At 44.4% G+C, this 25708-nt stretch overlaps 1 protein-coding gene across 7 annotated transcripts in view; it reads right to left on the bottom strand.

Annotated features, from left to right (window-relative positions):
* Positions 1–25708, bottom strand: part of SGMS1 (sphingomyelin synthase 1) — a 232173-nt gene that overhangs the window by 86601 nt on the left and 119864 nt on the right. For 6 of the 7 annotated variants that reach the window (XM_074232263.1, XM_074232261.1, XM_074232262.1 and 3 more), the window contains one exon: positions 15252–15334. The gene's annotated coding sequence lies outside the window, so the exon portion shown is untranslated. Of the gene's footprint in view, positions 1–1475; positions 1574–15251; positions 15335–25708 lie in introns of those variants that run through there. The other variant, XM_074232265.1, reaches the window with a different exon arrangement.

Genomic DNA, 25708 nt, shown 5'->3' with positions numbered 1-25708 from the left:
TCGTGTTGAGGACACCACCAGCCTCTCAGTCACTTAGGTTCACGTTTGTGGTTGCGGTTGTGCAGTCATTGCAGTTTTGTCTGACTCTTTGTGACACCATGACAAAGACATGGGAGTCGTTTGCCATTTTTTTCTCCGGCACATTTTTCAGATGAGGAAATCGAGGCAGACAGAGTGAAGTGACTTGTCCAGAGTCACACAGCTTCAAGGTCTGAGGCCAGAATCCCCTGCAGCACCCCCTAGCTGCCATTACAGTCAGCCCTGCCCCTAATTCTGAAATCTGGGCTCCTAAGAGTTTGTGAATCCTTTAAACAATAAAACAAAAGTTGAGGGTGAGAGGAAGACAGGAATTGGGGGGGGGGGGGCTGAGGGAGGCAGAATCCTCCAGTCTAGGATTCATTTTGAGGAGCTCTGGTCTGTCATTAATATAGGATTCAAATCAAGCAGGCCCTGTGAAAAGCAAACTGAGGCACACAGGGTGACGTGGCTTGGGCAGGTTCCCACAAATGGTGTCTGAGACCCCCTTTCAGGTTCTCCAGGCCCAGCTGTCACTAGGGGTTAGTTACATGTAGTTTGCGTTAGGGAAGGAATTCCAGAAGCCTGGGAGTTCCAAAGCCATTGAAATCTCAAACTCAAGTGGATTGATCAGCTTTCATTTCTTTCCATTTTTTCTTTCCGTTCTTCCTTCCTCCCCTTCCTCCCCTTCTCTCTGCCTCCCACCTGCAAACCAGCGAGCCCGTGTTCCGGCCCTCCTTGGCCTGGCACTGACAGGGCCCCAGAACACTTCAAGGTCGCCAAACCTGCTTTGGCTTTTCTCTTCTCCTCTTTCCATCTCAGCTAAAATCCCACCTTCTGGAAGAATCCTTTCCCGCGCCTCCTGGGTCCTAGCTCCCCCTTCTCTCAGCTGACCGAGCCCAAGGGATCCCGGGTGCTGCCTCGACTGCCCGGGACTCGGACTGGGCGCCGAGGAAGGCGGGCAGTGTTGAGGACGGGCGTCTCCTGGCATCCCCTGCCCTCGCTCCCTCAGCCTGGTGGGCATGCTGAGGCCGGCGCAGCTGGCACCGCGCACACTCTCCCAGAGGAGCCCCCGCCTTGCAAAGTTCAGAGAGGGAAGCAGGTCGGCGAAGGCGGCTCTGCCCGCAGCAGGTGCTTGAGGGGGGTTAATGGGCTGTTGGCAGCGCCGGCTGACCGAGCGGGGCCTGCAGGGGGCTCGCAGCTGGCCTGGTGCCCAACCTCTTCCCCTGCCCACTTTCCAGAAGAGGAGACCGCGGTCAGAGAGGCGCCGAATTTAGGCAGTTTCACACGCCGTTGGTGGGAGGGAGGGAAGCCCAAGGGTGACCTGGTGTGCCAGGCTCTCTGCCCCCCCCAGCACCAGCTGGCTGCTTTGGAGCCCCGGGGTCCAGGTCCGGGTGCCCAGAGAACAAGATGCCCCCGCGCCCCCCATCAGCCGGCACTCGCAGCCCCCGCGTCCCTACCTTCGGGCATCTCCCGGGGCGGGGGGCGCCCCTGCTCCGGCTTCCCCAGGCCCCGGGCCACTGGGAACCGCGGCTCCCCTGCTTCCCGGGCCTCGGCCACCAGGCTCGGGCGGAGCGGGGCTCCCCGGCCAGGGGCCCGGGCCCGCGTCCCGGGAACGCACGAGACCCAGGCGCCCGGGCGTCGGAGCCCCGGGCCGGCTCCCGGCAGGACAGCCCCGGGCCGGCTCCCGGAGGGGCGTCGGAGCCCCGGGCCGGCTCCCGGCAGGACAGCCCCGGGCCGGCTCCCGGAGGGGCGTCGGAGCCCCGGGCCGGCTCCCGGCAGGACAGCCCCGGGCCGGCTCCCGGCAGGACAGCCCCGGGCCGGCTCCCGGCAGGGCGTCGGAGCCCCGGGCCGGCTCCCGGCGGGGCAGCCCCGGGCCGGCTCCCGGCGGGGCGTCGGAGCCCCGGGCCGGCTCCCGGAGGGGCGTCGGAGCCCCGGGCCGGCTCCCGGAGGGGCGTCGGAGCCCCGGGCCGGCTCCCGGAGGGGCGTCGGAGCCCCGGGCCGGCTCTCGGCAGGGCAGCCCCGGGCCGGCTCTCGGCAGGGCAGCCCCGGGCCGGCTCCCGGCAGGGCGTCGGAGCCCCGGGCCGGCTCCCGGAGGGGCGTCGGAGCCCCGGGCCGGCTCCCGGCAGGGCAGCCCCGGGCCGGCTCCCGGCGGGGCGTCGGAGCGCGCTGCGGCCGGGCCAGGGGGACTCCGCCGGGCGGGCGCTGGGAGCCCCGGGGGCGGCCGCGTCTCCTTCCCGTTAGCCTCGGGCCGGGCCCCGGAGTCCGGCCTCCCTCGGGGGCGGCCCCGGGCCGAAGGGTGGGTCTGCGAGGCCCAGCGCTTTTGGAATGCGAGGGTGGGGCCCCGGCGCGGGCAGAGGAGCCGGGAGTCCCCGGGCCCGGGAGGGCTGCCCTGGGCTCCCTGGGCAACTTTCGTTTCCTGGCCCCGCTCGCACCGCGCTGCCCTTCCTCCAGGCTGGGGGCAGCTGGGCACTCGGGGTGTGCTTAAAGGGCCCGGGTCGGACTGCACAGGGGGCCTCGCGGGCCCCGCCGGCCGTTTCCCAAGGGGCAGATAAGACCCTGGCGCCGCCCGGCCCTTCTCGGGTTCAGCCACCCTGGCACGGGAACCCCCCAGCCGAAGGCCGTTGGGGTGGTTTTGCAGATGAGGAAACTGAGGCCCAAAACTTGTTCCGAAATCACCCCGGCAGTTTCACAGGCGGGATCTGACGGGCAGAGTCAGCTAATTGAAACCCTGGCCCCAGGCTCGTGCCCACAGCGTTCGTCTCCTCGTCCTCTGACTGCCAGCTTCCCCCCCACATCCCAGCCCAGACCCTGCCTTCTGCTGGAGGGCTGGGCCCGCAGGCAGGGCCTTGGTGGCTTCTGCCCCTTCCCTTCCCATCACTCCAGGGGGAGATCTTATGGCCAAACCACCTCGCCAACTCTTTCTGGCCCTCTAGCTCTCTCCTGTCTCTGCCTCTGTTTCTCTCCTGTCTCTGCCTCTGCTTCTCCATCTTCCCCCTCCTATTCCTCCAAGGCTCGATTTCTCCCAGAAGCCTCAGTCAATTCCCCTGGAGATCTGTGACTTCCCCCAATACCTGCACCTGGCTTGTCCATCCTGGGGAGCCTGCTGTCTCCCCATTAATCAGGGGGTTCTGGGGGGGCAGGGACTGGCTTGGAGCGTTCTTTGTATTCCTAGGACTTAGGCACTTAACCAATGCTCGCTGCCCTGACTGCCAGTTCCATGATGCGGGGGTAGGCAGCACTGTGCCCAAGGAGATGCCCTAGTGTCCAGTCAGTACAAGGCTGTCTCTGAGACTCAGTTTCCTCACCTATAAAGTCCCAAGGAGGCTGCTTCCTACTTGGCAAAATGAAGAGTTATAGACTAAGGTCTCCTTCAACTTGGAAATTCTATGGTTCCAGAACCAGAAAATGTAGCTATACAGTTATAATAAACAATAACACCCACATAAATTAGAGACTGAATAGGTCAGTGGAAAGAGCAGAGATTTTAAGAATCTGGGGCCCTGGGGGGTCTCATTCTCTCCAATTTTTTTTTTTGGTTCTTGCAAGACAGTGGGGTTAAGTAACTTTCCCAAGGTCACCAGGTTAAGTGATTATTAAGTGTCTAAGGTTAGAATTGAACTCAGGTCCTCCTGACTCCAGAGTCGGTGCTCTATCCACTGTGCTACCTGGTTCTCATTCTCAAACCAAGCCCTGACATTCCCATCTCTAGGTCTGTTTCCTTAGCAGTAAAATGAGAAGACTGGACCTGATGACACCCCAGGATCCTTCCCTAGTCTTAATATATGATTCCATGATCCTCATAAGTGAGAAGCCAAAGAGAGTCCAGAGGAGAGGGAATGGGATAATTCACCCTGGGCTAAGTGGTTCAGGGATGGGTTGACAAGACTTAATAGAAGATGAAAATATCTGTCAACTTACCTGCCAATAAATTAGGAACACTATTTCCCCTAAATGGAAGAGATGGGGTCCAGGGAGCAAACTGTGATTCATAACATGTATCATTTGGTAGTTGGATGAGACCTTGGATAAGGCATTATTTTAAGATTTAGCCACTTCAATTTAAATTGATACGCATTTATTAGAGTCAACTCTGTGTCCAGCAGGACCTGGAGACATCAATCCACATAAAAATTGTTCCTGTCCTTAAAGTGCTTCCATTTTGGAGGGAAGGGGAGAATAGGATACACAGAGACATGAATTCAAGGAAAGTTGAGGGCAGTTTTACAAACAAGAAAGTTAAGGGTGAACAGGGCCCCCATCCTACCCACTTCCTCAAAATGTAAAATGTAGTTAGAATCTAATCTAAACTGAATTATCTATTCATTACAGAATAATTAAGTCAACTAAAAAGATGAGCAATTTGGGGAAGCCAAGAGTTTATGAACTAAAAACACTGTTTTGCATTCAATTTACATCTATATGTGGCATGGAAACAATGTGGAGACTGTCAGACAGCATGGGGGGAGGGGGGAAACTGTAGAATTCAGAGTCTTGCAAAAAAATGATGGGTGCACAGTATTATGCTATATAATTGGGAAACAATTAAATTGTTAAAAAAATTTTAAAAAACACTTTTGGAAGAAAGGCATGTAAAGGAATCTAGGAATTGGCAGATCACTGAATACTGTAGAAGAAAAAGCTTAGCCTTGAAAATGAGCACCGGCCCTGGAATCAGGAGTCCCTGAGTTCAAATGCAGCCTCAGACACCTAATAATGACCTAGCTGTGTGGCCTTGGGCAAGTCACTTAAGCCCATTGCCTTGCAAAAACTAAAGAAAAAAAATGAGCCATTGTTGCCAGAGGACAGCAGCTTTGGAGGTTCCCATATAGGAGAAGAGTCTAAGGAGTTCAAACTGAGAGAAGAAAGGTGTCCTAGGCTTGACTTTGCCCTCTGAGCACAGAGATGGGTCAATCCACCTAGAGCTCTCAGAGTTCACAGGATCTGGAAGGGACATTAGGGGTCATGTCATCTAATCTCTTCTTTACTTCAAAGATGAAGAAACTGAAGAGCAGAGGGAGAAGTGACATGACCAATGTCACAACTGAGTCAGCATTTGAACTCAGGTCTTTCTGACTCCGCTGTAGCTCCCAGCTACCATTCAATCATCAAATTTCTTTTAGGGCTTTTTTCTCCTATAATAATACTCCTTTCAAGTCATTATAGGAAGTCAAACAGAAAACAAAGTTCTCTTTGGACAGTGAAGTTTACAGAAAACATCCAGTTCCAAAAGAGGAGATCTGTCAGAGAATCATCAGCTTTGAGCCAGAAAAGTCTTTAGAAATCATCTAGTCCTAGTCTAAGAGGAAACTTTATACAAGTTAAGAGACTTGCCCAAGGTCACACAGCTCATGCGTCAAAGGTAGAATCTGGACCCAAGTCTCCCTCAATCTAGATTTAGAACTCTGTTCATCATGCCATACCACTTCCTCATCTTCTCCTCTAAAGGCATTCATCCCCCCAAATCCACAGAGAATAAATGTCATATGGATAATAACATCCAAGTAGCTCATGCCTTTAATCTCTATTTGGTTTCTTAAGAATTCCCTCAGATGACCCATATTCTTAATGATAAAGTCTTGTTAAGCTGGTGTGCAGAACCCTTCTTATGCTGGATATACCAGGTATCTCCAAACCTGTTTCCATGCACACTCCTCTCAGAACTCTTCTTCCAATCAGGATGATCTGCTCATAAGTCCTCAAATACACTGCCATCCTTCCACATCTGTCATTCCAAACCACACATTTTTAGGCACCTCTTGTATATCAGGTATCATGCTACCTATAGAATATAACAGGGCACACTGGACCTTGACTCCAGCATAGTGGAGTCAATAGTCTTTTTGGTTCTCAATGAGAATGAAGGACAACAATCAACTAACCAACCAACCAACTAGCTCTCCAGCCTGGATGGAACCTACTCCCTTCTCCTCCACTTGGGAAATTCCTGCCCTGCCTTCCAGTCTCCCAGCCCCAGTGACTGCTCTCTTCTCTAAACTCCTCCAGGTCTTGCTGGTTGGACCATTCACTGGCCCTGGATGGGACACCAAAGGACCCAGTTGCTTCTCTCTGCTTCTGGACTTTATTCGTTACATCACCTAGGACAAATTGCTTCATGATCCTTACCTGAAATGAAGGAGTTAAACTAGGTAAACTCTAAAGACTTTCCAGCTCTATGTTGTCGCTGTTCAGTTATTCAGTCATGACCGCATAGACCAGAGTCCGCCACTTATTCTTATCTTAGAATCTCATGTTGCCTTGCCAGGATTTAGTTTTGCATGCATGGGTCATTTTTCCAACTAGAATGCAAACCCCTCTGGATCTGAGCCCATAGCTCATTGTGCTTTAGAGGGGAACTTTGCAATATAGAACATAATTAAGTGCTCATTCTTCACAACAGTGAAGAAACAATCAAGAACACAATAGGAAAAGACCACTGTAATCCAAAGTGGTTTAACTCCAGCTGGAACTTCTTGAATGGCTAAGATTCTAGAGTAGTCTCCAAAGGTCCTCTTGTGAAAGTCATCTCCATGAACTAAAGCAACAATATGGTGGTAATGGAGCACCCAAGAGCTGAGGCCTGTGGCTTTTTGAGAAAAGGGGCTCTAGGGATGGGATAAATGGCATGACAACTCAAGTCACAACAGAAACAACAGAACAGTCATCCTAATAGAATCTAAAGGACTGCTTAATTGAGCAAGGAGAAAGCAAAAACAGTACTTTGTTGCAAACTAATATCTAGAAATACATGCTTTGGTAATCTGGATATGTCGGAAATTCCCTTTCTTTCATGATCTGACAGAAAACAAACCGTCACATCACAAAGCAGCCCCTCAAGTGCCCTAGAGAACTCAACCAACAAAGTCTCCAGGAGTCTGGTCATTAACAAACAGACCAAACTTTTGCCCACAATCACCCAGATGTAGCACTGATCACTAGCACCATTTTGACCAAGTCCTCAATCTCTAAGCTTCATTCCATGAAAAACTTTCAAACTATAGAGACCTAAAAGAAGAAATCAAAACCTTTGGAAACAGGATGACCCACCATCACCTCCCCAGTCTGCTATGGAAGCTTCCATCAAGGCCTGGGGAGGGGGGGGGGATCTATGAAAGAGGAACTTCTATCTCAATATTTTTACTTTTATATACAAAAGCAGTCATGTTATTTGCCTAAGCAGTAGCCCACAGGGGATAAACATAAAGGAATCCCAAGATAAATGGTCTGCCCCGAAGCCAGCTCCATCTCACCTCCACTGAACAATAGATCAAGAATTAAAATACTAAGACTTGCTGCCAGCTGTATTGTACTTTTCAGCTCTTGAGCTCATTAACCACGTTTTTACTGAGTCATTTCTAACCTGGTTGTAACAAAGCGGGCCAGAGACAGTGTCAGTAAATCATAGAGCAGCTCATTAATTACTTTCTTTTGAAGGAACTGACTTACAAATTACAGGATTACTCCAGTCCTCGGAGCTCCACCTTGTTGTGGTGGGGCCTGACATTTTATACATGATCATAAGTGGGCAGGTGGATTAGAGAACCATAAGATTTGGGACTTGAATGATCCTCCCAGGACAAGCCCATCAGGCTAGGGCAATACAACAATTACATCACTTGTGACCATCCAAGTAGAAGTCCTGTGGGATCAGCTGGACTGACTGTATAATTTGGGGGTTCGAATACAGTAAAAGTTATACTGATACACTTCACTTAACACAGGTAAGCACAATTCAGGACAGGACCTGACTGACCGTGATTTCTCATCACTCTTTTCCCAGGTCCAGAATCTGCCTGTGAAAAGGATATCTAGAAACTAGGTTACTATTATTAACTCCACTACATATAATCATACAAAGCAATCTAAAAGTCATTAACTTTTGACAGGCTCCAGGATGTTCACCACCATCCTTTAAATCGGGTACTTCTAAAATCCCCATTGAATAAGGGGTTCCCTTCACTTCAGAGAAGTCCACGCTGACATCATTTACCTCAAGGTTTAGGAAATGATCTGTGGCCAAATCAGTATGGGTGTCCATTCTACCTACTTGTACCAACATGCCACAGGTCATAGCTGCATCTTTCCACAAGATTAGCAATAAGCTTTACTAAAAACCTAGCTAATAAAAGTCCCTACCTACGGGATTTTCTAATCTCCTAGGCTAGGATGCTGGGAACAAATGAAGTGGGCTTAACCTGGTAAGACTTGTTCTGGAGGAAGCTCTCCTGTAGTCACTGCCTCCTTTTCTAAATGTCCAGTAACCTTCCCTTTAATAATACATTTTAGAGTTTCAGCAAGCATCAAAGCCAAACTGCCACAGATAGTTTGTAGATGGAATCAAATTATCTATACCCACTCTAGAATATGTGGAGAGACTGGAGAAGAGAGGAGAGCAGGTTAGGCTGACCCATCAAATAACCCCTGGAACCACTACAATGGAAAGTCAGCTTGAGCTCCTAAAACTCTGGGAGTGCCAAATCCTTGAAATGATTTTATAAGTTATTATGGACTTTCACATGCTAAGTGGCCTTGCTGCCTCAGGTCTGAAGAAAACCTCCAGACCTTCCCAGCTGGCAGAGATAAAGTTGTTAAGTAGTAAACAAGACTGAATCAGAGATAATGTGATTTCCACTTGATGGGATTTCTCCAGATAAAAGAACACTAAAATCACCATCAGTTATTATGCAACAATGATGATGTAGTGAGAAGTGGTGGAAAGGTCATTGCTGGAGGACTCCAGTTCAAAGCCTGTCTCCCATCCTTGCTATTTGTGTGGTCTTTGGCCAAATTGCTTCACCTCTCTGACCTTGGTTTCTCCATCTGCAAAATAAGGGAATTAGACTAGATGACCTTGAGGTCCTTCCAGATCCAGATGGATGGATCTAGGGTCCCATCCTCTCCTGTTCTAGATCTCCCAGAAGGAAATCTTGTAGTTAACATTTTACAGGAACCATATGGAGACAAAAGGGACCCTACTGCTCACTGGCCCAGGGCTCTTCATTTAGAGATGGTGGATATAAGGGATCCAAGGAAACAATTTGTTCAAGGTCATAAGTTCTCCTTATGTGCATATGAACTGAGGTAGAAAATCATTCTACAGGAAGAGAACTATAAGTAGCAAGGATGTTTGAATGTCAGGATACTCAGGGAACGGAACTATCCTTCCAACAAGCTCATTAAAATCAGGACTTTGAGAGCCCTTTATTCTGTTTTCCCACTCTAGGAAGGAGATAAAATGAGCAATGGGGAGGGATGCCCTCTCCGGATAGATGTCACCTAACATTCAGTCCCATCCAGTCCAATCAACAAGGCTATCAAAACGAAGGTTGTAATTAGGCAAATCAATAAGAAAACAGTCCCATCTTAAATGGGTTGAGAAAGCAAACCTGGAGTTCTGAAAACAAAGCCATGCTCAAAGAATGCCAATGATCTTTAGTCCTCAAAAGAACTCCTGTGTGTTTCAAATATTGTTTCATTTTGCATAATTTGCAGTGAACAGTCAGGATGACAGTGTTTCATAGCCAAAAAGAGCAAGGCTCACCCAATGGGTGAGAAGGTAGGGAACAAATGGTAGACTACCCTGTGGATGAAAACAGCAGCTGCCCCACTGGCAAGTGAGACCCAGGAGAGCTGGGACGGGCTATGGAGGTCCAAGCACCTTGGGGCCCAGAACCGAGATGGGGCACACCCTGAGAAGGGGAGGAAGAGTTGAATGTAGGTCTCAGGCCTCTGGGGCTCCTGAGGCAGCAGAGGGGAAAGGGTAAGCTGTGAAGTAGAGGACCTGGTTTCACATCCCGATTCTGCCCCTTTCTACCTGCATGGCCTTCACAGACACACACACACACTCTCACACAGCCATACCACCACCACCAAGTCTTTACTTGATCATTCGCCATCACTGGTCATATCTATACTAGAGTCTTTGAAAAGGTCAAGGTGAACACAATGGTTCAGGGGAAGGTTAGAACAATCTGGGGAACTCAGACTAAAGGGATCCCCAGTGTCTAGACATTGAGATATTAAGTTCCCTGTGATGAACATCCACCCCAGAATTTTCAAAGGTTTTTTTTTTTTTAAGACACAAAGGACTTCTGAGGTGATTGAGTCCATTCTCCTCATTTAAATTTTTCTGAATTAACAAAATACTTTTTCTTGGGGGCAGCTAGGTGGCGAAGTGGATAGAGCACCTGCCCTGGAGTCAGAGGACCTGAGTTCAAATTGGACTTCAGACACTTAATTGCCTAGCTATGTGACCTTGGGCAAGTCACTTAATCCCATTTCTGTAAAGAAATCAATTTTTTTTAAAAGTTTTAAAACATACTTTTCCTCACTTTATCTCTCTCCTTTGATGGTAAAAATGAATAAATAAATGGAGCCCTCAGAAAAGACATGTCAAGTCCAACAAATCTCCCACACTGGCCCCACCCAAAAGATATGCATGCCTCATCCTACAGTCTGAGCCCACCATCTCTTGGGCACTAGTGGGTGACCTGCTTCATCTCCAGACCTCAGGAATCAACCCCCTCATTTAGAGATGAGGAAATCTCTGCCTGAGGAGGCTTTAAGACTTGTCCCAGGTGATGAAGCTAGGAGGGAGCAGACCAGAACTTGAACCTTCCTGACCTTTCCCCAGTGAGGTAAGTCAAGTCAGATTGGAGATGGCTGGGATCCAGCAATGAGACCCTGGAAAGCAACAGAGGCCTCTCCAGAAACTCAGCTTCTAGCACCTTCTCCTCCCAAATAACATATTTAATCTATTCACACATGTTTCATCATATTTCCCAATTGAAAATCAGCTCCTTTGAAGGCAGGAACTCTCATTGTTGTCTTTTACTCCCAGGGTCTAGAACACATCCTGGAAATAAAAGCAACTTAAACTGAGGGAGTGAACATGAACCTCCAGAAGGGTCTAACCAATGCAGACAACAGTGGTATTTTTTTTAACCTCCTATGATCTGGCAGTGATACCTTGGAGGGCCTTGTGGGAGATTCTGAGACTCTTAAGTGGTACTAGTGGCTATCCCCGTGGTCAATCCAAATCTTGGAAGTTCCTTGGGTGAGCCACTCTTAGGCCAGGTCACCTCAACCCTACATTTGTGAGCTATGATTCTGCTGGGGACCAGCTTGGACTCCAAAAGAGGCAACCAGGAACCAGAGCAGAAACCAAATCAACAAAGACGCCTTTTAGCCAGGCAGATGGATGACCCGCCAAGCATCCAGGTTTGATGTCAGTCAGCTCCTTTGGAATTCTGGGTTGGATTGGTTGAATGTTAAACCAGTTCTTCATTGTCTGTGTTAATGTGGTCTCTCCCCAACGGTTCAGGTTGGTAATGAGTCTTAGGGGGTACATTGAGAGTTTGCTATAGACAGTAGGGTACCAACCGTAGAGCTGGCCATGCTGGGAGGAAAAGCAAAAGGGGCATCAAGAGACTTATAAGAGCAGAGAACGGAACAAGCTAAACTGTACCAAGGGAAAGAGACAGCCAAGTCCCACTTTGCTAAACCGGAGGCAATTCTTCATCCTGAACTCAGAGAGGGATCCATCGATGGAGCCTTTCATCACAAACCCAGGGATTCATTCCAGTTGAACCTGGTTTAATTAGCACTCTAAAATAATATGAGACGCAGGGGCTTAAAGCCTGTGAAGGGACCCTGATGTCTCTGGACACGGGGATAAGGCCCTGGCTAACCTTTTACAAACCAAGTCCTCAGTCATTGGACCAGAATGTGGAAAAGGCAATAGGAAGACAGCTCGGAGGGATGGATGTCAGAGGTCATCTGGTCCAATTCTCATTTTATCAATGAGGAAACTGGGACCCAAAGGGGAAGAAACAACTTAGCAAGATAGGAGCATATAAAATGAGAAAATAATCATTGAAGGGAAATTGAATGTATTTATGGAATGTCTAGATGAATAATGATAATAGCAATTTTTGCTGTTCTCCCCCCCTCATGAATCCCCATCTCTCTATGAATCCCCTCTCTCCCCTCCCCTCCCCTCCCCTCCCCTCTCTCTCCTTCTCCCTCTCCCTTCTCTCCTTCTCCATCTCATTGCCCTCCCCTCCTCTCTCTCTCTCTCTCTCTCTCTCTCTCTCTCTCTCTCTCTCTCTCTATATATATATATATATATATATAGCTCTCCCTCCCTCTCTCTCCCCCCTCTCCTTTCCCTCCCTCTTCTCCCCCACTTCCCTCTCTTCTTCCCTCTCTCTTCCCCTCCCCTCCCCTCTCCCCCTTTCCCTTCTCTCTTTCCTCCTCCCATTGCCCTCCCCTCCTCTCTCCCTTCTAAGGCCCAGAGGAAAAAAAACACCACCTATTCAAGGTCACATGGGGCAGCTAGTTCCAGGAGGGATCTAAACCCATATTTTCCTCCATTTTCCCCTGTTGAATTTGTCTAGGAAGCTGTCCATCAATCCTCACTTAGGAAAGGTCATTGAAAAGCATTCAAGAATAATATAAGACTAGATCTGATTCAGAATTGGCAATATCTTTTGAGACCAGGGAAGAAAAGAGACTCAAAGCTTTTTAAAATCAGTTAAGTTGAGGCAGCCAGGTGGTACAGTGGATAGAGCACTGGCCTGGAGTCAGGAGGACCCAAGTTCAAAGCTGGACTTAGAGCCTTAATAATTATCTAGCTGTATGATCTTGGGCAAGTCACTTAACACCACTGCCTTGCAAAAACCAAAAATAAATTAAATAAATAAATAAAATCAGTCAAATTTAGGAACCTGGAAGGGACTTGACACAAATGAATTCCATTCTTAATTACAAATAAGTTTTAAAAATTCTGTAGGTGGATATTCCTGTAACCATTCTGTACCCCAATGGTCCAGGCTCTTCCATCAGTTCAACTCAAGAAGTTTATTCAACATGGTGGAAGTCTTTGCTTCTCCTTCCATCAGGGGGACAGCAGTAGGACACCATCCATTTAAAAATATTTAATCAGGAGAGAACAAGGGCCCAGAGAACAAAAGACCTGGGAAACACTGCCTATTAATGTAGATTGAATCTGCTAGGAAATGTATAGTCTTAAGGAGAGGCTACATCAAGAAGTGAAGGGACTTGTCCAGAGTCCCAGAGACTGGGTGTGTCAGAGGCAGGCTGGGAACCCATCCCTCCCCAATTCTAAAGAAAACTCCCTAGGCAGAAAATTTAAAACAAGAATTTAAAAAAAAAAAAAAAGACTTCTCAATGCTACCCTGAAAAGAACCTCCATAGCTAAAGTAGTCTAATCTCTTTATTTTACTGAGAAGGAAACTAAGATCCAAAAAGAAAGTGACTTGTCCAAGGTCACCCATAGTAAGCAGCAGAAAGATCCTGGAGTTGCCAATTCAATCCATGGCATGGCCCTTGGAACACGCTGCCCTCCAATAGTTTCCTTCTCCAGAGGCAGATTTTTCAAAGCCAATCTCTTTCCCTTTACATGAACCATCAGGTTCTATCCTTCTCTCCCTCTGAAAGCCCTTAAGATTTTGTGTGCATATCCAAGTCTTAGTCACCTTTCTCTGAAATGTCACTTTTTTTATATTTGTTTTTGTTTTTGCTTTTTAGGTTTTTGCAAGGCAATGGGGTTAAGTGGCTTGCCCAAGGCCACACAGCTAGGTCATTATTAAGTGTCTGAGTCCACATTTGAACTCAGGTCCTCCTGAGTCCAGGGCCAGTGCTCTATCCACTGCACCACCTAACCGCCCCTCATTTTTTTTAAATGGCAGCTGTCCTTTGCTTTTCATTCAGCAGGTTTTTAATAAATGGTTAATGAAACTCTTTGCTCTAATGGATGACTCTCTGGGATGAGAATGTAGGAAGGAAGGAAATAAGCATTTATTAGTCATCTCTACATGCCAGACACTATGCTAAACAAATCCTCCCAACAATACTAAAAGGTATATTCTGTGATAACCCACATTTTATACCTACAGAAACTTCAGGCAGGAAGGGGTTAAGTGACTCAGTGTATGTCTACATGAGGCTTATTTGAACTTTGATCTTCCTGACCCCACGCCAAGCCCTTTATCTAGTGATGCCTAGCTGGGAGGGACAACAGGGAAACGAAAGCAATAAAAAAAAATGGCTAATAAACTTAATTGAATATCTAAGAGCAATTAAGTCTAATAGAAGCTACAGTGGCAAGGTCTGGAGAACCAGAGATACAACTCCAGAAAAAATTCACCAAATCATGTGGTCATATCTCATGACTTTGACAGGAAGGGACATCAGAGACCATCTAGTTGAACTTGCTCAACTTTTAAATGGGGAAACTGAAACTCCAGGCCAAGGAAGTGACCTGCCCCCTCTGTAGTTAATTGGAATTGGAGTCCAGGTCAAACTGCTACCTCAGATAATAAGGACCCTGATTCACTAAAAACTCACAAAATAATGAGAATGTCTGCTAAGATGGCAGGGGAAGCATGTACTGCATCTCAAAAAAATCTGCACTGTCACTCTGTCAACCCAATAGTATATACCAAGGCAGCTGATGACACAGGAGATATTAACTGGGACCAGATTTGAATTCTGTCTCAATGACGTATCAGTTGAGTGTCCCTAAGCAAGTCATGTAACCACCCTAAGCCTCAGTTTCTCCATCTACAAAATGGGGGTAAGGGCACCCTACCTCACCAGGTTGTTGTGAGGATAAAATAAGAAAATATATGTAAAGTTCTTTCTAAGTTTAGAAACAGGAGCAAAAGTGAAGAGAAGGAGCTGAGGGGTAAGGAGACTGAAAAAAAGCATAAATCACAGAGCCGGCCTTCATGGAGATAATGAGATCTCTAGATACCTGAAAGATACCTACAGCAACTGCTATGGGAAGTTTTCACTGAAACCTTGAATACCTGAAGGTGGAGAAGACTTTGAATACTTTAAGATGCCGACCAGTCCAACAAAGGCTTTTCCCACAAAATCCCACCTCCATGGCTAAAGTAGTCTAATCTCTTTATTTTATTGAGAAGGAAACTAAAACCCAGAAAGGAAGTGACTTGTCCAAGGTCACCCATAGTAAGCAGCAGAAAGAAAAAAAGGAATATTTCCACCCAGTAGATAAGTTCCCATTCCATATAGCACACCACACTAAGAAAGCACTATGTGAGGATGAAGTCTCTCAGCAGCTCCTCCAGGTTGAGCAAACACGGATTTAATGGACTGTTAATTGCTAATTAATTCCCTTCCCCTGTACATGCTTTGGACAGAGTTAGCTAGCAGGAACTCAGTTTGAAGAATGATGGCAGAGGACTTACTACTGATCATCCATTCAATCACCGTCATCTTGGCTCTCCTGAGGCTACCAGGTCCTCACATGGTTCCAGAGTGTCTGTGCCACCTACGAGGGAAAGAGAGAGGCTGGTCAGATACCCGCCAAGGACACTTCTCAGTTCCTTTTTTATTAGTTCTGTCCCTTCTTGATAGCTCAGGGTCTTTGACTCTTTTTTTGCCCTAGATTAGAAGCACCTTGGAGAATAGACTAGAACATACCATAATGCAGCCTCCCAATCCAACTTGCATTTCCAGGCAGTGGAGCCTTCCCAGAACCCCACGGTAGAGAGCTAAGAGGGACATTTCAATGGGTCAACTCAATGGACACATGCAACAATGTTCTCTTTCCTATCTCAAGTCTTTGGACAGACTTTGCCCTGGAATGTTCTGCTATTTCACCTTCACCTCTTGGAATCCCAAGGTTCCTCCAAGATTCAATTCAAACAACACCTCTTATATGAGGGTTCTTCTGACTCCCCACCTCCAACCACTAGTAACTCCATCCCCTCCCCTCCAGGATAAATTTTGTACATATTTTAAATTTACTTCTATGTATCTATAATATCTTCTCCAGGAGATCATAAGTTCCTTGGGTAAAGATCGCTTCAATTGTATCCCCAGGGTCCAAAACAATGCTTGACCCACTAGAAGTCACAAAATACTTCTAACTTAATCACTAAATAGCACCAAACATGGAAGTGGAGCTGATTTTGATGTTGCTTTGAAAGAGTCAGGGGAAACATAAAGAACTTTAGAAACAATGACATAAATACCTAGAACTGAAGAGCTGAAGAATAAAAGTGCCTCAGTTTCCCCATCTATGAAATGGGGATAACAGCAAGAATAGGGTTTTTGCGATAATCAAATGATACATATTAACCCAAAAAACTAACCAAGAGGCAATTAATTTAAGTGATAATGTTTGCTTTAGGAGATTGAAGAAGGAGGGCAAGTTAATCTTTTAGACAAGCCATCTGTGGATGTAATCTTTCAATGGTTACTGCAGTTCAGACTAATAGTGTTCCAAGAATTTGCCCAAAAAGGCATAATTCATAATCTCTTCTAGAATGAAAGCTCCCTGAAGGTAGGAAATATTTCCTTAGTGTCTGTAGCTTCAGCGTCTATAGCACAGCTCATAGACCACAGTGGGTGCTTAATAAATGATTTCTGATTAACTCAGGGTAAATGTGCCTACTTTAATGCCAGATGATGAAGACACAAAGACATACATTCTCTGTCCTCAAGATTATTTTTTTTAGGTTTTTGCAAAGCAAACAGGGTTAAGTGGATTGCCCAAGGCCACACAGCTAGGTCATTATTAAATGTCTGAGATCGGATTTGAACCCAGATACTCCTGACTCCAGGGCCAGTGCTTTATCCACTGCGCCAACTAGCCGGCCTGAGATTATTTTCTAAAAATGTACAGGGATTGATTGTTAAGTACCCACAATGCCCAAAGATCAACATAGTTGGTTAATGCACTTCATATGTCTACCATGAGGTTATGTTTTCATCTCTCAGGGATAGGGGTGGGGAGGGGAGCCTGTCCCCTTTAGTCTGAGTAAGAGAATGCACTTCAAAAAGGAGGATGAAGAAGGGAATCAAATAACTTAAAAGATGCTCGCAATCAGATGGAGAAAATGAGGTTTCTTGGCACTGAGCTTCATTAAGAATGCTTAACCTAATAGCAAGAATGAAAGCATTTCCCTGGAGAATAAACATTCAGCCTCCATTAGCTAGTGACCCTGGAGGGTGGGGGGAGCAAAAACTCTTCAAACCATGAAAATTCTGTTTGGAATCTTGAGAGCACCAGATAGTTTTACAAAAGACAGTTTTTCTTGGACAACATCTCTGCTGAATAAGTCGAGCCATTTCTGTCTTGGATGCCCTGTCACTTCTGGACAACCTGGAGCAGAAGCCACAGAGTAATGCCAAGTTACCAGGCAACCTTTCTACTGTCCATGGCCCCAGTATGAAATTAGCCTCTGCCAAGAATAGGCCAGACCATCCCTAAGCTTCTTCCCTAGGGCTTTCAGTTCAGGCCCTTGAATTCCTGCATCAGCCACAAGCTGACATTCTTGATCTTGCTCTTGTTTCAAACGCCATTAGAGAAAAGGTCCTGAACGAGAAGACAGATGCTTTTTCAAATGTGATGTGTTGACGAGAGGAATCCACTAGAGGAAGTTGCCGGGCAGATCAGGAGACTATCCAGGATTTGGAGTCATGGGATCAGAGTTCAGATTCCAGCTGTCACTTAATACCTGTGCCCCTGGACAAAACTGAACCTGTTTCCTTTTCTGTAAATGAAGAGGCTGGACTAGATGGACTCAAAGATCCTTCACAGTTCTAAATCGATGATCCTGTGACTGTGCCCTCTGTGCAATGCCTATTGATTATTGTAAATACAAAGATCTGGACATGCAAGTATTTGGGCATTCTCTGTTTTAGGTAAGTCACTGTATGTCTTGTCCTTTAGTTTCCTCACTTCATAAATTCTAAGGTTAGCCAAAATGATCTCTATGGTCCCTTCCAAGAGAAAATTCTACCGGTTCTAGAAAATAGCTAGTTCACAGACAAATCTTTTTTGAAGTCAAGGCATAATAGTCCATGCAATTAAGATATTAGCAAAATAGTCATAGAAGAGGGAGGCATTAGGTGGTATAATGGATAGTGTCAGACATGAGTCAAGAAAACCTGAATTCACTAGTGTTTCTGACAAAGGACTCATTTCTAAAATATATAGAGAGCTGAGTCAAATTTATTAAAAAAAAAAGTCATTTCCCAATTGACAAATGGTCAAAGGATATGCAAAGTCAAGCAACAAGGAAATCAAAGCTATCCATAGTCATATTAAATTGCTCTAAATCATTATTGATTAGAGAAATGCAAATTAAAGCATCTCATAGATACCACCTCACCTCTCAGATTGGCCAATATGACCGGAAAGGATAATGATCAATGTTGGAGGGGATGTGGGAAATCTGGGATATTAATGCATTGTTGGTAGACAGAGAACTGATCCAACCTTTCTGGAGAATAATTTGAAATTATGCCCAAAGGGCAATGAAAATGTGCAGACCCTTTGATCCAACCACAACACAACTGGGTCTATACTCTAAAGAGATCATAAAAAAGGAAAAAAGTCTCATATGTAAAAAAAATATATATTTATAGCATCTCTGTTTATAGTGGCAAAGAATTAGAAATTGAGTGGATGCCCATCAATTGGGGAATCGCTGAATGAAGTGTGGTATGAGTATGTGTTGGAATACCACTATTCCATATGAAATCAAGAGGGATGGGATTTCAGAAAAGCCTGAAAAGACTTGCATGAACTGATGCTGAGTGAGATGAGCAGAACCAGAACATTATATACACTAACAGCAAGTGATGATCAACCTTGATGGACTTGCTCACTCCATCAGTACAACAATCAGGGACGATTTTAGGGGATCTGTGATGGAGAATGCCATCTGTAACCAGAGAAGGAACTGTGGAGTTTAAACGAAGACCAAAGAATAACATCTTCAATTTTTAAAAGTTGTCATATGAATTACATAATTTTGCTATCTCTGATGTTTTCTTTCTTTCTTTTGGATGTTTATTCTCTCAATACATTCAATTTGCATCTATGTGTACCATGGAAGCAACTGTAAAGACTATATCAGAGTGCCTTCTGTTGGACGGAGGGAAGAGGGAGAAAGAAAGAAAAAATTGTAGATCTTAAAACCTTGCAAAAAAAAGTGATTGGTAGAAATTATCATTGTATGTAATTGGAAAACAAATAAAATATTTATATAATTAAAAAAAAAGGAAAGCTAAATTCAAATCCCCCCCCCAGACACTATCCCTAACCTCAGTTTCCTCATCTATCAGATAACTTAGAGAAGGGAATGGCAAATCACTCTATTATCTTTGCCAAGAAAACTTCAAATGGGAACATGACACATAATCGCAATGATGGAACAACAACAAATCACAAAAGTCACTTTTGTAAGGTCTCCAGGATTCAGAATGGGTATCTGTCAGCGAATGACATTGGATGGACCTTCTTCAATCTAGCTCCTTGAAGGCAAGAACAAAATTTTATTTTGTATCCTTTGGGTATGAACAGTATGAAACCTTAGCACTTAATAAACACTTGCTGCATTGAATTCTTCAAAGTAAAAAACGTAGTGGAAGGTAAAAAGAGCAACGAGGAAAAGCTCTAAATAGGTATAGTTCAGCTTCAGAAAAGTAAAACCTTGGTAACAATCAGAGAACAGGATTCAGTCAGCAAAACCAATTACATTGCCACTGTATGGTTTGCAATGAACCACACATGGGAAAGAGTGGGGAAAAAAATTCAACAATCACAGCCCTCAAGGAAGTTACAATTTATTGGAAATAAGCAATGTGAACTGAGATACATCATTAAGAATGTCCAGGGAATGTTGCTTTGGGGAGGCTAGGGTGCTGAGAAGCTGGATGCCCTCTTGCTACAGACATGCCATTGAGATTTCCATCACTGAATGGGTTGTACTAGATGGTCTTTGGGATCTAATTCATCTCTAAGATTCTGATATTTCATGACACCATAACATAGATGAGTATGTGATTCCCAGATACTCACAAACATGTGCTGCTCCGTTCCACGCCTAAATTGGGTAATAAGCTCCTGAGTGACATGATTATTTGTTTGCTGTTGTGATAGCAACCAGTCTTCCTGATTCTATTGCCAGCACTTTATCTGTGAGGCAACCTTGTGCCAAATCAACAGTTTCCCCATAATTTTCAAAAATAGTCTGTGAGAGCTGAAAGGGACATCATGGAGATCATCTAGTCCAGTGATTCCCATTTAGTGATTCCCACGTCCCTTGGGGATTTGCCAAGAGGTTCAAGTTAAAATTTTAATGGGGGACCTTAAGCAGTAAATAATTACCCAAATTTTAAAATCTCTTTTTTGATCTGAATGTATGTGTTTGAAGCTTTATAGGTTTGTTTCTGTAGCAATTCAAATCACATTCTTACAGTTTCTCAACTTGAGCTCCAATTGTTTCCAAATCCAACATAAAACTGATCTCCGAAGGATAGACAAAGGCCTAAGCACACCTTCATGTGTTGGGTGGACTGCACCCAAAGGGCTCCCTCATTCCTGTTCATAATTATACCCCATCAACTAACCAACTGCATCACCAAAATGTTAAGAAATTGCATTCTAATAGCACAGAAGTCAAGTTTGTTGTAAACCATGACCACTGGGCTTACACATGACAAACCATCTTGAACATCTCAGCTACCCTTCAGAAGCCCCTTTAATGGCCTCTCATGGCGATGTTAAGGCTGTTTTCTGATTTTAACTCATCTTCCACATATGCTATTCTTCATCTGCTAGTGCTACAAATGAACCAGTTGGCAATACTGATTGGTCATTCGGTAGAGTTTCTATAAGAAGTAGTAAACAGGGCGGCTAGGTGGCGCAGTGGATAGAGCACCAGCCCTGGTGAGTTCAAATCCGACCTCAGACACTCCATAATGAGCTAGCTGTGTGGCCTTGGGCAAGCCACTTAACCCCATTGCCTTGCAAAAACTAAAAAAAAAAAAAGTAGTATATATTTAAAAAGTGTTGACTTCTTGACTTGCAAGAAGTCCTTTTACAATAGCTATTTGGATGGAATAGATCTATACAAGTAAATTTTAAATTAGTATAGCAAGTTCAATTAAACTTTTAAAAATTAATTGAATTAAAAAATTTAAAATTTAAGAAAATTAATTTTCAAATTAAAAAAACAAGAGATTCTATGAGAGTACAGCTACTATGCTGGTGGCAAAATAGAAGGAAGTTAAATCTGAAGAGATTCTGTCTCAACAAAGGTTAGTGTATGTCAATATTATTTAAAATGAAGCAACATGTTCAATTGAACTTTAAGAACACCAATCACATAATGCAGTGTTTGTGATTAGTCAGTGGAAAAGTAAATGTTTCAGATCATAACTGGTCCTTCATGTTTTTTGAATAGGTAGGTGGCTAAAATTTTTAAAAATGAATTTTCAGCATTCAGCAAGAAATCTTGTAAAATGATCCTACCATTTCCCCCATATATTGATGTGAGTGTGCATTTTTAATTCTCTTTTTAAATCAAAATACAGAAATAATTTTGATGCAGAAGCAGATTTAAGAGCATATTTATCTGGTATGGAGCCAAATACTACAAACCTCTATTGAAATAAAAAATTCCAATATCAAAATTAGATTTATATATGATATCATGTTAAACATTTTCCAAGTTGCAATTTATGTCATTGAAAGCGTTTAGATAGATAGATAGATAGATAGATAGATAAATGATAGACAGAAAGAGGATAGACACAGAGAGAGAGAGGATAGATGGATGGATAGATAGATAGATAGATAGATAGATAGATAGATAGATAGATAGATAGATGATGGATGGAGAGAGGGGGAGAGAGAGAGAGAGAGGATAGATAGGCAAATATTACACATGGTTGTACATGCCTAACCTATATATCAGATTATTCACTATCATGGGGAGGGAAATAGAAAAATGTAGAACTCAAAAGCTTACAAAAAGATGAATGCTGAAAACTATCTTTGCATGTAATTTTAAAAAATTGAAAAGCCATTCAAAAAATGTGATTTCTATTCAAAGAAAGTATAAAATGAAGAGATTAATAATCTTACAGGCAACAGTATGCAAGTGAGATCTTGCTAGATTACTTCTTTTAATTCTTTTTTTTTTAGGGTTTTTTTTTTTGCAAGGCAAACAGGGTTAAGTGGCTGCCCAAGGCCACACAGCTAGGTAATTATTAAGTATCTGAGGCCGGATTTGAACTCAGGTACTCCTGACTCCAGGGCCGGTGCTCTATCCACTGTACCACCTAGCCACCATAAAACATTGAGAATTCTTTTATAATCAAAGTTTCATAATTTTATAGAAAAGATTTTGATAACTATAGGAAGAATAAAATTTTGTTCTATAATTCAATAATGCATAATTTAATGTGGACCTTTGGGGGCAAATGTTATCATTGAATTTACTGCATTTAACAAGTAAATCTAAAGACAATATTATGGGTATTATATTAAATCACCCTGGGGATTTACAATATATTTTTGGTTATTGTTGAGAGGGATTCTCAGAACAAAAAGCATTTTGGATCCAGTGATCTAGTCTTAAACTCCCAGTTCTAAAAATCCTTTTTCGCCATTCTCAACAAATCTCTGCTGCCACTTCTAGAATCTTTTACACAGCAAGCATCGCCAAAATCAACTCATTTTCTTTATTTGCTTTAAAAACAGACCAATCACTCTGTTGGAAGTCTTGATACATCCTGAGGATTATTCATCAGATTCTCCACATCTAAGACTTTAAAGAGGAAAAGAAATTAAATGTAGCTCCTGCTGAGGATCCTAGCATTGGAGATTCGGGGCTGGAAGGAGGCCATCCAACCCAATTCTCCCTCGGTTTACAGATGATGTCCATAGAAGTTAAGTCGCTAAGTGCCTGATGATTGAACTTCAATCATTCTGACTTCAAGGTGAATGCTCATACTGCTAAGCTCTGGTGTCCTGTCCAGGTCCACCCAGCTAATAAATGTCTGAGAGAATGGGCTCCCCTTGGCTGGGGATCTTCAAGCAGAGACCAGAGAAGAACCTGTCCATTTGTTACGTACAGGAAATTCTTATTCAAGTGTGGGCTGGCATACACACCCTCTAGGGTCACTTCCATGTCTGAGATTCTCCAACAGCTTTATATCACAGTCATTTCAATGGGGTCAATGGGCATGGAAGAACACTGACAAGAGTTATAGGAATACAGTGATTCTCTGTCACATGACGACTTTCCCTCATCACGGTTTCAATATATTATGGGTTGGCATAAGAAATGAAATGGGAGGCTAGCTAGGTGGCACAGTGGATAGAGCACCAGCCTTGGAGTCAAGAGGACCTGAGTTCAAATCCAACCTCAGATACTTAATAATTATCTAGCTGGGTGGCCTTGGGCAAGTCACTTAACCCTATTGCCTTGCAAAAAAGAAAAAAAATTAAAAATTGAATTTTCGGGGAGTTTTGCAAAAGCTGCAGACAATATGCAAAAGCCAGAAAACAACATAGAAAAAGTTTAGAAACTCAGAAATATATAAAATACATGCATAGTAGTATATAGTATCAACCTAAATTTTAGGGAAGGGCTATGAAGGGAGGGCCAGAATATTTTACATGGATTTTCCAGATTGTTGGGGCATCGCGCCCATGATGTGGAAGAGATCATTCCACCCGCTATTTATGTTGTTATTATTGTTGTTGTCGCTACAAGTGGGGGTATTTTTAAATAAAACTTACATCACCAACCCGCGGTCAGATCATTTTCAACCGAGGGACTTGACAACATGGCCCGCTCCTTCAGAGATTATGAGCTCTCCAATTGGGAGCTAGAAGGAAACCCAGAGGTCATAGGCTCCTACAGGCCTAGAATTTTTCCTATTTTCTATTATTTGTATTTTTCAAAACCTTATTTCACTGCTTAATAGCCAGTAGCCTTGGTAATACTAATACTTACTACAGGCCCAAGTTTCATGAAATTCCTGTTTGACTTATTCTTACTTAAAAATCTCTCTGAGAATGCTGGCGGGCTGCCTGCCCCTCACACACACACTCCATAGTCTCCTAAATAATCAATCAGCAAGATCTCAGAGGCCACGATTCAATCTCCTTTTACAGATGAGGAAACTGAGGCACGAAGGGGGTTAACTGTCTTTCCCAGGGTCATATAGCTGAGCAGTCCAAGTCCTCCTGACTCCAAGGTCAGCATTTTATCCACGGTGTCACCACACTGGACTTTCAATCCTCTGCTTTTATATTGAGGAAACTGAGACCCAGAGAAGTAATGTAATTTGGCCAAGCCAACACAGTTCTTAAGTGGTAATGTCCGGAATTAATTCCAAGTCCTTGGATTCCAAGTTCCACTCTCTTTCTAGCCCACTACACTGACTCCACAGCACCTAAAATACACTCATCTCTGGAGTCTTTCATTACACAAAATTACTCTTCAAACATCTATGTCATGTCAGAGATGATCCAGAGGGATTAGGAATAGAAAATGGGTGATGCCATGACCTCTGCCCTTGAGGAGTGTGCTCCAAGACACAGAGAGACAGAGACAGGAGTGGGGGAGGAAAGAACGAGAGGAGAGAGAGAGAGAGAGAGAGAAATTTAGCAGTCCTGTGTGTTGCAAAGCAAGGGGCCAACACCAGGCCAAAGTCAAGCCCCCCTTTTCGATTATTTTCTAATGCCAGACAAAAGAGTTGGATGACCATGAATTGGGTATAATATGGGGGGGGTCTTTCAGCATAACAGGACAGTCATCGGGGTCCCTTTCAACTTGGAGAGGCAATAATTTTGTGCTTTCCAGCGATCAAATGGACATGCGATATCTCAAAACTCAACTCATCATCATGTTTTGTCCCAGACTAGATTTTGCCCATTTCTGGAAGTGCTGCCATCATTTTTACAGACTGGAATGCCAGGAATGATCTTCCGTTCCCCTCTTTGTTCTCATCGGGCCAGAACTGCCCACTTCTTCCCTATCCCTTCATTTTCCACTGCTCCAACCATATTCTAAGGCAGTTCCCACCTCATCCCTGTTGCGGGAGAGAAAGTAAAAAAGAGTTCCAGACTTGGAGGGGCAAATCTGATGCTGTTACTCATCACCTCTATCTCTTCTCTCTGAACCTCGGTTTCCCCATTTGAAAAATAAGGTGGTTGGACTAAATAACCTTTGAGAACCATCTAGCTCCCATGACCACTCTACGACATGTCATTTGCTCCATTATTTTGAACAGTTTGCTCTCAAAGAAAGCCAAGCCCTTAGATTAGTCATCTAGCGTCTCCGTGTGCAAGAGACACTTGTTGCTATCATTCTTTAGTTGTGTCTCATTCTCCAAAATCCCTTTTGGGATTTTCTTGGCAAAAGCATTGGAGAGAGTTTGCCCTCTCCTTTGCCAGATCATTTTACAGATGAGGAAACCGAGGCAAATAGGGTGAAGTGACACAGTAACTGTCGGAACTCAGGAAGATGAATCTTCCTGACCCTAGACCCAGCCCGCTATCCACAGCGCCATTTAGCTACGCCAAGAAATAACATCATCTAGTGGAATTTGTGGGCAGAGGACCAAACACTGCTCCTCACTACTTATGTCATTCTGGGACTTGGTTTCCCTATCTGTAAAGATGAGAAGATGAATACGATGAATTCTAAGGTTTCTTCCAACCAAGGCTCTAATCCTTCCTGTCCCTCCTCCCAAGCTGAATTTCAAGTACAGTTTCAATAGAATATAAACCTCTTGAGGTCAGAGATTTAGCTCCCCCTTTTACATCCCCAGCTCTTGGCAGCATCTGGCTCACAGTAAGGGATTAATAAATGCATACCGATTGCCTATC

This window comes from Macrotis lagotis, chromosome 4, assembly GCF_037893015.1.
Source record: "Macrotis lagotis isolate mMagLag1 chromosome 4, bilby.v1.9.chrom.fasta, whole genome shotgun sequence".
NCBI lineage: Eukaryota > Metazoa > Chordata > Mammalia > Peramelemorphia > Peramelidae > Macrotis > Macrotis lagotis.
Note: the sequence above shows the minus strand (reverse complement) of the source record. Positions and strands in the feature narration are given on the sequence as shown.